Source organism: Pristiophorus japonicus, unplaced genomic scaffold (genome assembly GCF_044704955.1).
Source record: "Pristiophorus japonicus isolate sPriJap1 unplaced genomic scaffold, sPriJap1.hap1 HAP1_SCAFFOLD_462, whole genome shotgun sequence".
NCBI lineage: Eukaryota > Metazoa > Chordata > Chondrichthyes > Pristiophoridae > Pristiophorus > Pristiophorus japonicus.
The window spans coordinates 82,715-96,680 of record NW_027254366.1 but is presented as its reverse complement, the minus strand read 5'-3'; the positions used below and the strand labels follow the sequence as shown (position 1 = coordinate 96,680).

Sequence of the window (13,966 nt, the reverse complement as noted above, 5' to 3'; positions counted from 1 at the left end):
ATATACACCCCCGAACAAAATACACACCCCCTCAATCAATATACACCCCACGATCAATTATATACACCCTCCCAATCAATATATACACCCAATGAATATATACACCCCCCGATCAATATATGCACCCGCAATCATTATATACACCCCTTCAATTAATATACACACACCGATCAATATATACATCCCCCTGATCAATATATACACCCCAATCAATATATACACACCTGATCAATATATACACCCCTCGATCAATATATACAACCCCGATCAATATATACACCCACCGATCAATATAGACATCCCCAATCAATATATACACACACCCAATCAATATATACACTCCACGATCAATATATACACCCTCCGATATATACAGCACCGATCAATATATACACCCCCGATCAATATGTACACCCACCGATCAATATAAACATCCCCAATCAACATATACACCCCCAATCAATATATACACACCCCCAATCAATATATACACCCCCGATCAATATATACAACCCCGATCAATATTTACATGCAGCGATATATACACATCTGGATCAATATAGACACCCCCAATCAATATATACATCCCCGATCAATATATACAACCTGTGATCAATAAAAACACCCCCGATCAATATATACACACCCCGATCAATATAGACACCTCCGATCAATATATACAACCCCGATCAATATATACACGCAGCGATATATACACATCTGGATCAATATATACACCCCCAATCAATATATACACCCCCGATCAATATATACAACCCGCGATCAATAAATACACCCCCCGATCAATATATACACACCCCGATCAATATAGACACCTCCGATCAATATATACAACCCTCGATCAATATAGCCACCCCCGATCAATATATACACCCTCCGATCAATATATACAACCCCCGCTCAATATATACACCCCTGATCAATATATAAATACCCCGGTCAATATACACACCCCCTCAATCAATATACATGCCCGATAAATATATACACCCCCCTGATCAATGTATATACCCCAATCAATATATATACCCCCGATCATTATATACACCCCTCGTTCAATATATACACCACCCGATCAATATATACACCCCGATCAATATATACACCCCCCGCTCAATATATACAGCCCCCCGATCATGATATACAGCCCCCGATCAATATGTACACCCCCTATCAATATATACACACCTGATCAATATATACATCCCCGATCAATATATACATCCCCCGATCAATATATAAACCCCCAATCAATATATACATCCCTCGATCAATATATACACCCCTCGATCAATATATACACCTCGATCAATATATATACCCCTTGCTCAATATATACATCCCCCAATCAATATATACACCCTCTGACCAATAAATGCACCCTCCGATCAGTATATACACCACCCCGATCAATATATACACCCTCCGATCACTATATACATGAGCTCGATCAATATACACCCCTTGATCAATATATACACCCCCCGATCAATATATACACCGCGTATCAATATATACCCCCCATCGATCAATATATACACCCCCTTGATCAATATATACACCCCCAATCAATATATACATTCCCCGATCAATATATGCACTGCCCCGTACAATATACACCCCCCCGATCAATATATACACCGCGTATCAATATATATTCACCATCGATCATTCTCGATCAATATATACACCCCCGATCAATATATACACCGCGTATCAATATATATTCACCATCGATCATTCTCGATCAATATATACACACCCGATCAATATATACACCCTGATCAATATATACACCTCCCAATCAAGATATACCCCCCCGATCAATATATACACCCCTCGATCAATATAAACACACCCTCGATCAATATATACACCCCCGATCAATATATACACCACCCCGATTATTATATGAACATCCCGATCAATATATACACCCCCCGATCAATATGTACACCCCCCCGATCAATATATACACCCACCAATCAATATATACAACCACCAATCAATAGATACACTTCCCCAATCAATATATATACCCTCCGATCAATATATACACCACTCTGATCAATATACACCCCCTCGATCAATATTATCACCCACCCATCAATATATACACCCCCTGATCACTGTATACACCCCTGATCAATACATACACCAACTTGATCAATATATACACCCCCTCAATAAATATATACACCACCGATCAATATATACACCCCCGATCAATATATACACCCCTTGCTCAATATATACATCCCCCGATCAATATATACACCCTCTGACCAATAAATGCACCCTCCGATCAGTATATACACCACCCCGATCAATATATACACCCTCCGATCACTATATACATGAGCTCGATCAATATACACCCCCTGATCAATATATACACCCCCCGATCAATATATACACTGCGTATCAATATATACCCCCATCGATCAATATATACACCCCCTTGATCAATATATACACCCCCAATCAATATATACATTCCCTGATCAATATATGCACTGCCCCGTACATTATACACCCCCCCCGATCAATATATACACTGCGTATCAATATATATTCACCATCGATCATTCTCGATCAATATATACACACCCGATCAATATATACACCCTGATCAATATATACACCTCCCAATCAAGATATACCCCCCCCGATCAATATATACACCCCTCGATCAATATAAACACACCCTCGATCAATATATACACCCCCGATCAATATATACACCACCCCGATTATTATATGAACATCCCGATCAATATATACACCCCCCGATCAATATGTACACCCCCCCGATCAATATATACACCCACCAATCAATATATACAACCACCAATCAATAGATACACTTCCCCAATCAATATATACACACCCCGATCAATATATACACTACTCTGATCAATGTACACCCCCTCGATCAATATTATCACCCACCCATCAATATATACACCCCCTGATCACTGTATACACCCCTGATCAAACATACACCAGCTCGATCAATATATACACCCCCTCAATAAATATATACACCACCGATCAATATATACACCCCCGATCAACATATACACTCCCAATCGATATATACACCCACGATCAATAGACACCCCCTTGATCAATATATACAGCCCCCGATCAATATGTACACCCCCTATCAATATATACACACCCTGATCAATATATACATCCCTCGATCAATATACACACCCCCAATCAATATATACCTCCCTCGATCAATATATGCACACCCCCATACAATATATACACCACCGATCAATATATACACCCCCGATCAATAGAAACACCCCTCGATCAATATATACACACCCAATCTATATATACATCCCCTGATCAATATATGCACCCCCCTGTACAATATATACACCCCCGATCAATATATAAACCCCCCAGATCAATATATACACTCACCAATCAATATGTACAACCACCAATCAATATATACACCCCGTCGATCAATATATACACCCCAGATCAATATATACGCCCCCGATTAATATATACACCCCCTGATCAATAGAAACACCCCTCGATCAATATATACACACCCAATCTATATATACATGCCCTGATCAATATATGCACACCCCCATACAATATATATACCCCAGATCAATATATAAATGCTTCGATCAATATATACGCCACCCGATTATTATATGAACATCCCGATCAATATATGCACCCCCAATCAATATGTACACCCCCCCCCCCAATCAATATATACATTTCTCAATCAATATATACACCCTCTCGATCAATATATACAGCACTGATCAATAAATACACCCCCGGTCAATATATACACACCCCCCCGATTATTATATGAACATCCCGATCAATATATACACCACCGATGAATATATTCACACCCCCCGATCAATATATTCACACCCCCACAATCAATATATACAGCCCCCCCGATCAAAATATAAAGCCCCCCGATCAATATGTACAGCCCCCAATCAATACATATACCCCACCGATCAATACATACAACCCCTGATCAATATATATAACCCGATCAACATATACATCCCCAATCAATATATACACCCACCCCCCCAATCAAAATATTCACCGCCATCAATTTATACACCCCCCGATCAATACATACATCCGACAATCAATATATACAACTCCCCCGATCAATATATACATCCACCTTCGATTAATATATACACACCCCAATCAATATGTACAACCCGCCCCCCCACCCGATCAGTATGTACACCCCCGATCAATATATACACTCCCGATCAATATATATACCCCGATCAATCTATACACCCCACGATTAATATATACACCCCACGGTCAATATATACACATCCAATCAATATATACCCTCCCGATCTATATACACACCCCGATCTATACACACCCCAATCTATATATAAACCCTAATCTATATATACAACCCGATCTATATACATGCCCCGATCTAAATACACACCCCGATCGATATACACACCGATCTATATGCACCCCCCGATCTATATACAAACCCCGATCTATATACACACCCGATCTATATATACACCCCAATCTATATATACAACCCGATCTATATATACACCCCGATCCATGTACACCCCCCGATATATTTATGCACCCCGATCTATATGCACCCGATCTATATGCACCCCCCGATCTATATACAAACCCCGATCTATATACACACCCGATCTATATATACACCCCAATCTATATATACACCCTGATCTTTGTACACCCCCCGATATATATATGCACCCCGATCTATATGCACCCCGATCTATATGCACCCCGATCTATATATACGACCCGATCTATATACACACCCCGATCTATATACGGCCCCCGATCTATATATACACCACCTGATATATATACACACCGCGATATATATATACACTCCCCGATCTATATATACACCCCGATCTATATACACACCCCGATCTATATATACACCCCGCTCTATATACACAGCCCGATCGATATATATACCCCGATCTATATACACCCTGATCTATATACACACCCTGATCTATACACACCCCGATCTATATATACACCCCGATCTATATGCCCCCGATCTATATATACACCCCGATCTACATATACACCCCGATCTATATATACAGCCCGATCTATATACACACCCCGATCTATATAAACACCCCGATCTATACACACCCCGATCTACATACACACCCCGATCTATATACACCCCGATTTATATATACACGCCGATCTATATACACCTCCCGATATATATACACACCGCGATCTATATACACCCCCCGATTTATATATACACCCCAATCTATATATACACCCTGAACTGTATACACACCCCGAACTATATATACTTCCCGATCTATGCACACGCCAATCTATATAAACCCCGATCTAGATATACACTCCGATCTATACATACACCATGATCTATGTGCAACCCCATCTATATATACACCCCGATCTATATATACACCGCGATCTATATACACACCCCGATCCATATATACACCGCGGTCTATATATACACCCCGATCAATATGCACACACCCCGATCGAAATACACACCCCGATCTAGAAACACACCCCGGTCTATATACACCCTGATCTATATACACCCGGATATATATGCACCCCGATCTATATATACACCCTGATCTATATATACCACGCTTATATACACACCCCGATCTATATACACCCTGATCTATATATACACACCGATCTATATATAAACCCCGATCTATATACACACCCCGATCTATATACACACCCCGATCTATATATACAGCCTGATCTATAAACACACCCCGATCTATATATACACCCCGCTCTATATACACACACCGATCTATATATACACCCCAGTCTATATATAGACCCCGATCTATATAGACACCCTGATCAATATATACAGTTCAATCTAGATACACACCCCGATCCATATATACAGCATCGATCTATATATACACTCCGATCTATATACACCACGATCTATATATACACCACGATCTATATAAACATCCCGCTCTATATATATATATATATATATACACACCATTCTATACACACCCCGATCTATATAAACATCCTGCTCTATATATATGCACACCGTTCTATACATATCCCGATCTATATATATTCCCGATCTATATACACACCCCGATCTATATATACAGCCTGATCTATAAACACACCCCGATCTATATATACACCCCGCTCTATATACACACCCCGATCTATATACACACCCCAGTCTATATACACACCCCGATCTATATATACACCCCAGTCTATATATAGACCCCGATCGATATAGACACCCTGATCAATATATACAGTTCAATCTAGATACACACCCCGATCCATATATACAGCATCAATCTATATATACACTCCGATCTATATACACCACGATCTATATATACACCACGATCTATATAAACATCCCGCTCTATATATATATATACACACCATTCTATACACACCCCGATCTATATAAACATCCTGCTCTATATATATACACACCGTTCTATACATATCCCGATCTATATATACATCCCGATCTATATACACATCCCGATCTATACACACAGCCCGATCTATATACACACCCTGATCGAGATACACACCCTGATCTATAAAAATACCCCGAACTATATATACACCCTGATCTAGATATACACCCTGATCTATACACACGCCGAACTATATACATGCCGATCTATGTATACACCCCAATATATATGCACATCCCAATCTATATATAAACCCTGATCTATATATACACACCCCGACCTATATACACACCCCGATCGAAATACACCCCAATGTATATGCACACCCCGATCTATACATAAACCCCGATCTATATGCACACCCCGATCTATATACAACCTGATCTATATACACACCCCGATCTATATATACACCCCGCTCTATATACATACCCCAGTCTACATATATACCCTGATCTATATACACCACGATCTATATATACACCCAGATCTATATATACACCCTGATCTATATGCCCCCGATCTATATATACACCCCGATCTACATATACACCCCGATCTATATAAATACCCCGATTTATATACACACCCCGATCTATGTACACACCCCGATTTATATGCACACCCCGATCTATATATACACCCTGATCTATACATACCCCGTGGATCTATATACACCCCCCGAAGTATATACACACCCCGATTTATATATACACCGTGATCTATATACACACCCTGATCTATATACACACCCCGATCTATATATGCACCCCGATTTATATACACACCCCGATCTAAATATACGCCCTGATCTATATACACACCCAGCTCTATATACACACCCCGATTTATATACACACCCCGATCTATATATACACCCTGATCTATATAAACCCCGATCTATATATACACCCTGATCTATATATACACCCCGATCTATATGCACACCCCAATCTATATATAAACCCCGATTTATATATACCAGACGATCTATATACACACCCCGCTCTATATATACACCCCGATCTATATATACACCACGATCTAAATACACACCCTGATCGAGATACACACCCTGATCTATATACACACTCCGATCTATATATACACCCTGATCTATATACACCCCGATCTATATATACACCCCGATCTAAATACACACCCTGATCGAGATACACACCCTGATCTATATACACACCCCGATCTATATATACACCCTGATCTATATACACCCCGATCTATATACACACCCCGATCTATATATACACACCGATCTATATATACACCCCGATCTATAAACAACCCCTGATCGATATGCACACCCCGATCTATATACACACCCTGATCGAGATACACACCCTGATCTATATACACACCCCGATCTATATATACACCCTGATCTATATACACCCCGATCTATATACACACTCCGATCTATTTACACACCCCGATCTATATATACACCCTGATCTATATACACGCCCCGAACTATATATATACCACGATCTATATATACACCACGATCTATCTACGCTCCGATCTATATATACACCCCGATCTATAAACAACCCCTGATCGAAATACACGCCCCGATCTATATATTTACCCCGATCTATATATATACCCCGATCTATATACACCCCGATCTATAGATACACCACTATCTATGTACACCCCTATCTATATATACACCCCGATCTATATATACAACCCGATCTATATACACACCCCGATCTATATTCAGCCCCCGATCTATATATACACATCCCGATCGATATATATATCCCTATCTATATATACACCCCGATCTATATACACACCCCGATCTATATACACACCCCGATCTATATACAACCCCTGATCTACATACACGCCCCGATCTATATACACACCCCGATCTATATACACACCCCGATCTATATACAACCCCTGATCTATATACACACCCCGATCTATATACACACCCCGATCTATATATACACCCCGTTCTTTCTCTACACCCCGATCTATATACACACCCCGATCTATATACATACCCCGATCTATATACACACCCCGATCTTTCTATACACCCCGATCTATATATACACCCCGTTCTATATACAAACCCCGATCTATATACACACCCCGATCTATATACACACCCCGATCTATATACAAACCCCGATCTATATACACACCCCGATCTATATACACACCCCGATCTATATATACACCCTGATCTATATACACACCACGATCTATATATACACCCCGATCTATATATACACCCCGATCTATATATACACTCCTATCTATATACACATCCGATCTATATATACACCCTGATCTATATATACACCCCGATCTATACACACCCCAATCAATATACACACCCCGATCTACATATACACCCTGATCTATATACACACCCCGATCTATATATACACACTCCGATCTTTCTATACACCCCCGATCTATATCTACACCCCGATCTATATATACACCCCGATCTATATATACACCCCGATCTATATAGACACCCCGATCTATATAGACACCCCGATCTATATACACACCCCGATCTATATATACACCCCGATCTATATACACACCCCGATCTATATACACACCCCGATCTATATTTCCACCCCGATCTATATACACACCCCGATCTATATACACCCCGATCTATATACACACCCCGATCTATATAAATACCCCGATTTATATACACACCCCGATCTATGTACACAACCCGATTTATATGCACACCCCGATCTATATATACACCCTGATCTATACATACCCCGTGGATCTATATACACCCCCCGAAGTATATACACACCCCGATCTATATATACACCGTGATCTATATACACACCCTGATCTATATACACACCCCGATCTATATATGCACCCCGATTTATATACACACCCCGATCTAAATATACGCCCTGATCTATATACACACCCAGCTCTATATACACACCCCGATTTATATACACACCCCGATCTATATATACACCCTGATCTATATAAACCCCGATCTATATATACACCCTGATCTATATATACACCCCGATCTATATGCACACCCCAATCTATATATACACCCCGATTTATATATACCCCCCAATCTATATACACACCCCAATCTATATATACCAGACGATCTATATACACACCCGCTCTATATATACACCCCGATCTATATATACACCACGATCTAAATACACACCCTGATCGAGATACACACCCTGATCTATATATACACCCCGATCTATATATACACCCCGATCTAAATACACACCCTGATCGAGATACACACCCTGATCTATATACACACCCCGATCTATATATACACCCTGATCTATATACACCCCGATCTATATACACACCCCGATCTATATATACACACCGATCTATATATACACCCCGATCTATATATACTCTGATCTATATACAGCCCGATCTATTTACACACCCCGATCTATATATACACCCTGATCTATATACACCCCGATCTATATGCACACCCCGATCTATATACACACCCCGATCTATATACAACCCCTGATCTAAATACACGCCCCGAACTATATATAGACCCCGATCTATATATACACCACGATCTATCTACGCTCCGATCTATATATACACCCCGATCTATAAACAACCCCTGATCGAAATACACGCCCCGATCTATATATTTACCCCGATCTATATATACACCCCGATCTATATACACCCCGATCTATAGATACACCACTATCTATGTACACACCTATCTATATATACACCCCGATCTATATATACAACCCGATCTATATACACACCCCGATCTATATTCAGCCCCCGATCTATATATACACATCCCGATCGATATATATACCCCTATCTATATATACACCCCGATCTATATACACACCCCGACCTATATACACACCCCGATCTATATACAACCCCTGATCTACATACACGCCCCGATCTATATACACACCCCGATCTATATACACACCCCGATCTATATACAACCCCTGATCTATATACACACCCCGATCTATATACACACCCCGATCTATATATACACCCCGTTCTTTCTCTACACCCCGATCTATATACACACCCCGATCTATATACACACACCGATCATTCTATACACCCGATCTATATACACACCCCGATCTTTCTATACACCCCGATCTATATATACACCCCGATCTATATACAAACCCCGATCTATATACACACCCCGATCTATATACACACCCCGATCTATATATACACCCCCGATCTATATACACACCACGATCTATATATACACCCCGATCTATATATACACCCCGATCTATATATACACTCCTATCTATATACACACCCGATCTATATATACACCCTGATCTATATATACACCCCGATCTATACACACCCCAATCAATATACACACCCCGATCTACATATACACCCTGATCTATATACACACCCCGATCTATATATACACACTCCGATCTTTCTATACACCCCCGATCTATATCTACACCCCGATCTATATAAACACCACGATCTATATATACACCCCGATCTATATATACACCCCGATCTATATAGACACCCCGATCTATATACACACCCCGATCTATATACACACCCCGATCTATATATACACCCCGATCTATATACACATCCCGATCTATATACACACCCCGATCTATATTTCTACCCCGATCTATATACACACCCCGATCTATATACACCCCGATCTATATACACACCCCGATCTATATATACACCCCGATCTATATACACACCCTGATCTATATACACACCCTGATCTATATACACCCCGATCGATATATACACCCCGATCTATATACACCCCGATCTATAGATACACCACTATCTATGTACACCCCTATCTATATATACACCCCTATCTATATATACACGCCCGATCTATATACACACCCCGATCTATATACACCCCGATCGATATATACACCCCGATCTATATACAACCCGATCGATATATACACCCCGATCTATATACACACCCCGGTCTATATATACACCCCGATCTCTATATACACCCCTATCTATATATACACCCCTATCTATATATACACCCCTATCTATATATACACGCCCGATCTGTATACACACCCCGATCTATGTACACCCCGATCTATATATACAACCCGATCTATATACACACCCCGATCTATATATAGCCCCCGATCTATATATACACATCCCGATCGATATATATACCCCAATCTATATACACATCCCGATCTATATACCCACCCCGATCTATATACACACCCCTATCTATATACACACCCCGATCTATATATACACCCCGATCTATATACACACCCTGATCTATATACACACCCTGATCTATATACACACCGCAATCCATATACACACCCCGATCTATAAACACCCCGATCTATTTACACACCCCGATCTATATACACACCCCGATCTATATATAAACCCCGCTCTATATACACACCCCGATCTATATACACACCCCGATCTATATACTCCCCGATCTATATACACCCCCCGATCTTTCTATACACCCCGATCTATATACACACCCCGATCCATATATACACCCCTATCTATATATATATGCCCGATCGATATACACACCCCGATTTATATACACACACCGATCTATATGCACACCCCGATCTATATATACACCCCAATCTATTTACACACCCCGATCTATATACACTCCCCGATCTATATACACACCCCTATCTATATATACACCCCGATCTATATACCCACCCCGATCTATATATGCACCCCGATCTATATACACATCCCGATCTATATACACCCTGATCTATATATACACCCCGATCTATATATACACCCCTATCCATGTACTCACCCCGATCTATATATACACCCTGATCTATATATACACCCCTATCTATATATACACCCCTATCTATATATACACCCCGATCTATATACACACCCCGATCTATATACACACCGATCTATATACACACCCCTATCTATATATACACCCCGATCTATATACACACCCCGATCTATATATACACCCCGATCTATATACACACCCCGATCTATATACACCCTGATCTATATATACACCCCGATCTATATATACACCCCTATCCATGTACTCACCCCGATCTATATATACACCCTGATCTAGATATACACCCCTATCTATATATACACCCCTATCTATATATACACCCCGATCTATATACACAACCCGATCTATATACACACCCCAATCTATATACACACCCCGATCTATATACACACCCCGATCTATATGCACACTCCGATCTATATACACACACCCTGATCTATATACACACCCCGATCTATTTGTAGCCCCCGATGTACCCCTCCTCGATCTATTACCCGATCTATGCACAGTCTCCATTCTGTACCCTCCCCCCACACTCTCCTGCTATCCTCTCTGCTCCCCCTACTGTGCATCTCCATCTGGCTAGCGGGAAATATTTTTTACACACGTTCTGCCGCTAAATTCGCCAGAAACATCTGGGTTTCCTGGCCCCAACACTCCCTGTCGCTCCTTCCCTGGCTCCCCGGAAATATTGGTTTACCTGCGTCCTCACAGAGAATGGCCAGGAGCAGCCTCAAGCATCTTCCGTCACCCTAAAGACCCTTCGATAAGCCGCTGGAAACAGCTCGGGTCAGACCCCGTGTGGACCCTGTGTCCAGCCCTGGGCCCTACCCCTCGGGGAGGGTATATCGGCCTCGGAGAGGGAGCAGCCCAGATTCACCACAATCATACCGGGGCTGGAAGGGTTAAACTCCGAGGGCAGGCTGCACAGACTGAGCTTGTGTTCCCTCGAGTTTAGAAGATTACGGGAGATCTGATGGAGGTGGTGAAGATCATTAAAGGACTCGATAGGGGAGATCGAGAGAAACTATTCCCTCGGGTGGGGGGAGTCCAGAAGAAGGGGCCGGACCTTACAATGAGAGCCCGGCTGTTCAGGGTGATGTCAGGAGCACTTCTTCACACAAAGGGCGGTGGGAATCGGGAACTCGCTCTCCCCAAAGGCTGCAGGAGCTGGGAGTCAATTGGAGCTTCCAAGACCAAGTTTGATAGATTAGTGTCAGTTAAAGTTATTGAGGGAGAGGGAGCAAAGGGCAAATGGGCTTAGCGTGCAAAACGTCCTCGATCTCATTCAATGGGGGAACAGGCTCGAGGGGCTGAATGGGCCTCCTCCTGTTCCTGTGTAACAGGCTCGAGGGGTTGAATGGGCCTCCTCCTGTTCCTGTGTAACAGGCTCGAGGGGTTGAATGGGCCTCCTCCTGTTCCTGTGTAACAGGCTCGAGGGGCTGAATGGCCTCCTCCTGTTCCTGTGTAACAGGCTCGAGGG

At 41.4% G+C, this 13,966-nt stretch overlaps 1 protein-coding gene across 1 annotated transcript in view; it reads right to left on the bottom strand.

Annotated features, from left to right (window-relative positions):
- The window catches only part of LOC139252381 (collagen alpha-1(XI) chain-like), a 185,891-nt gene that overhangs the window by 131,059 nt on the left and 40,866 nt on the right, over positions 1-13,966 (bottom strand). The window lies entirely within an intron of this gene.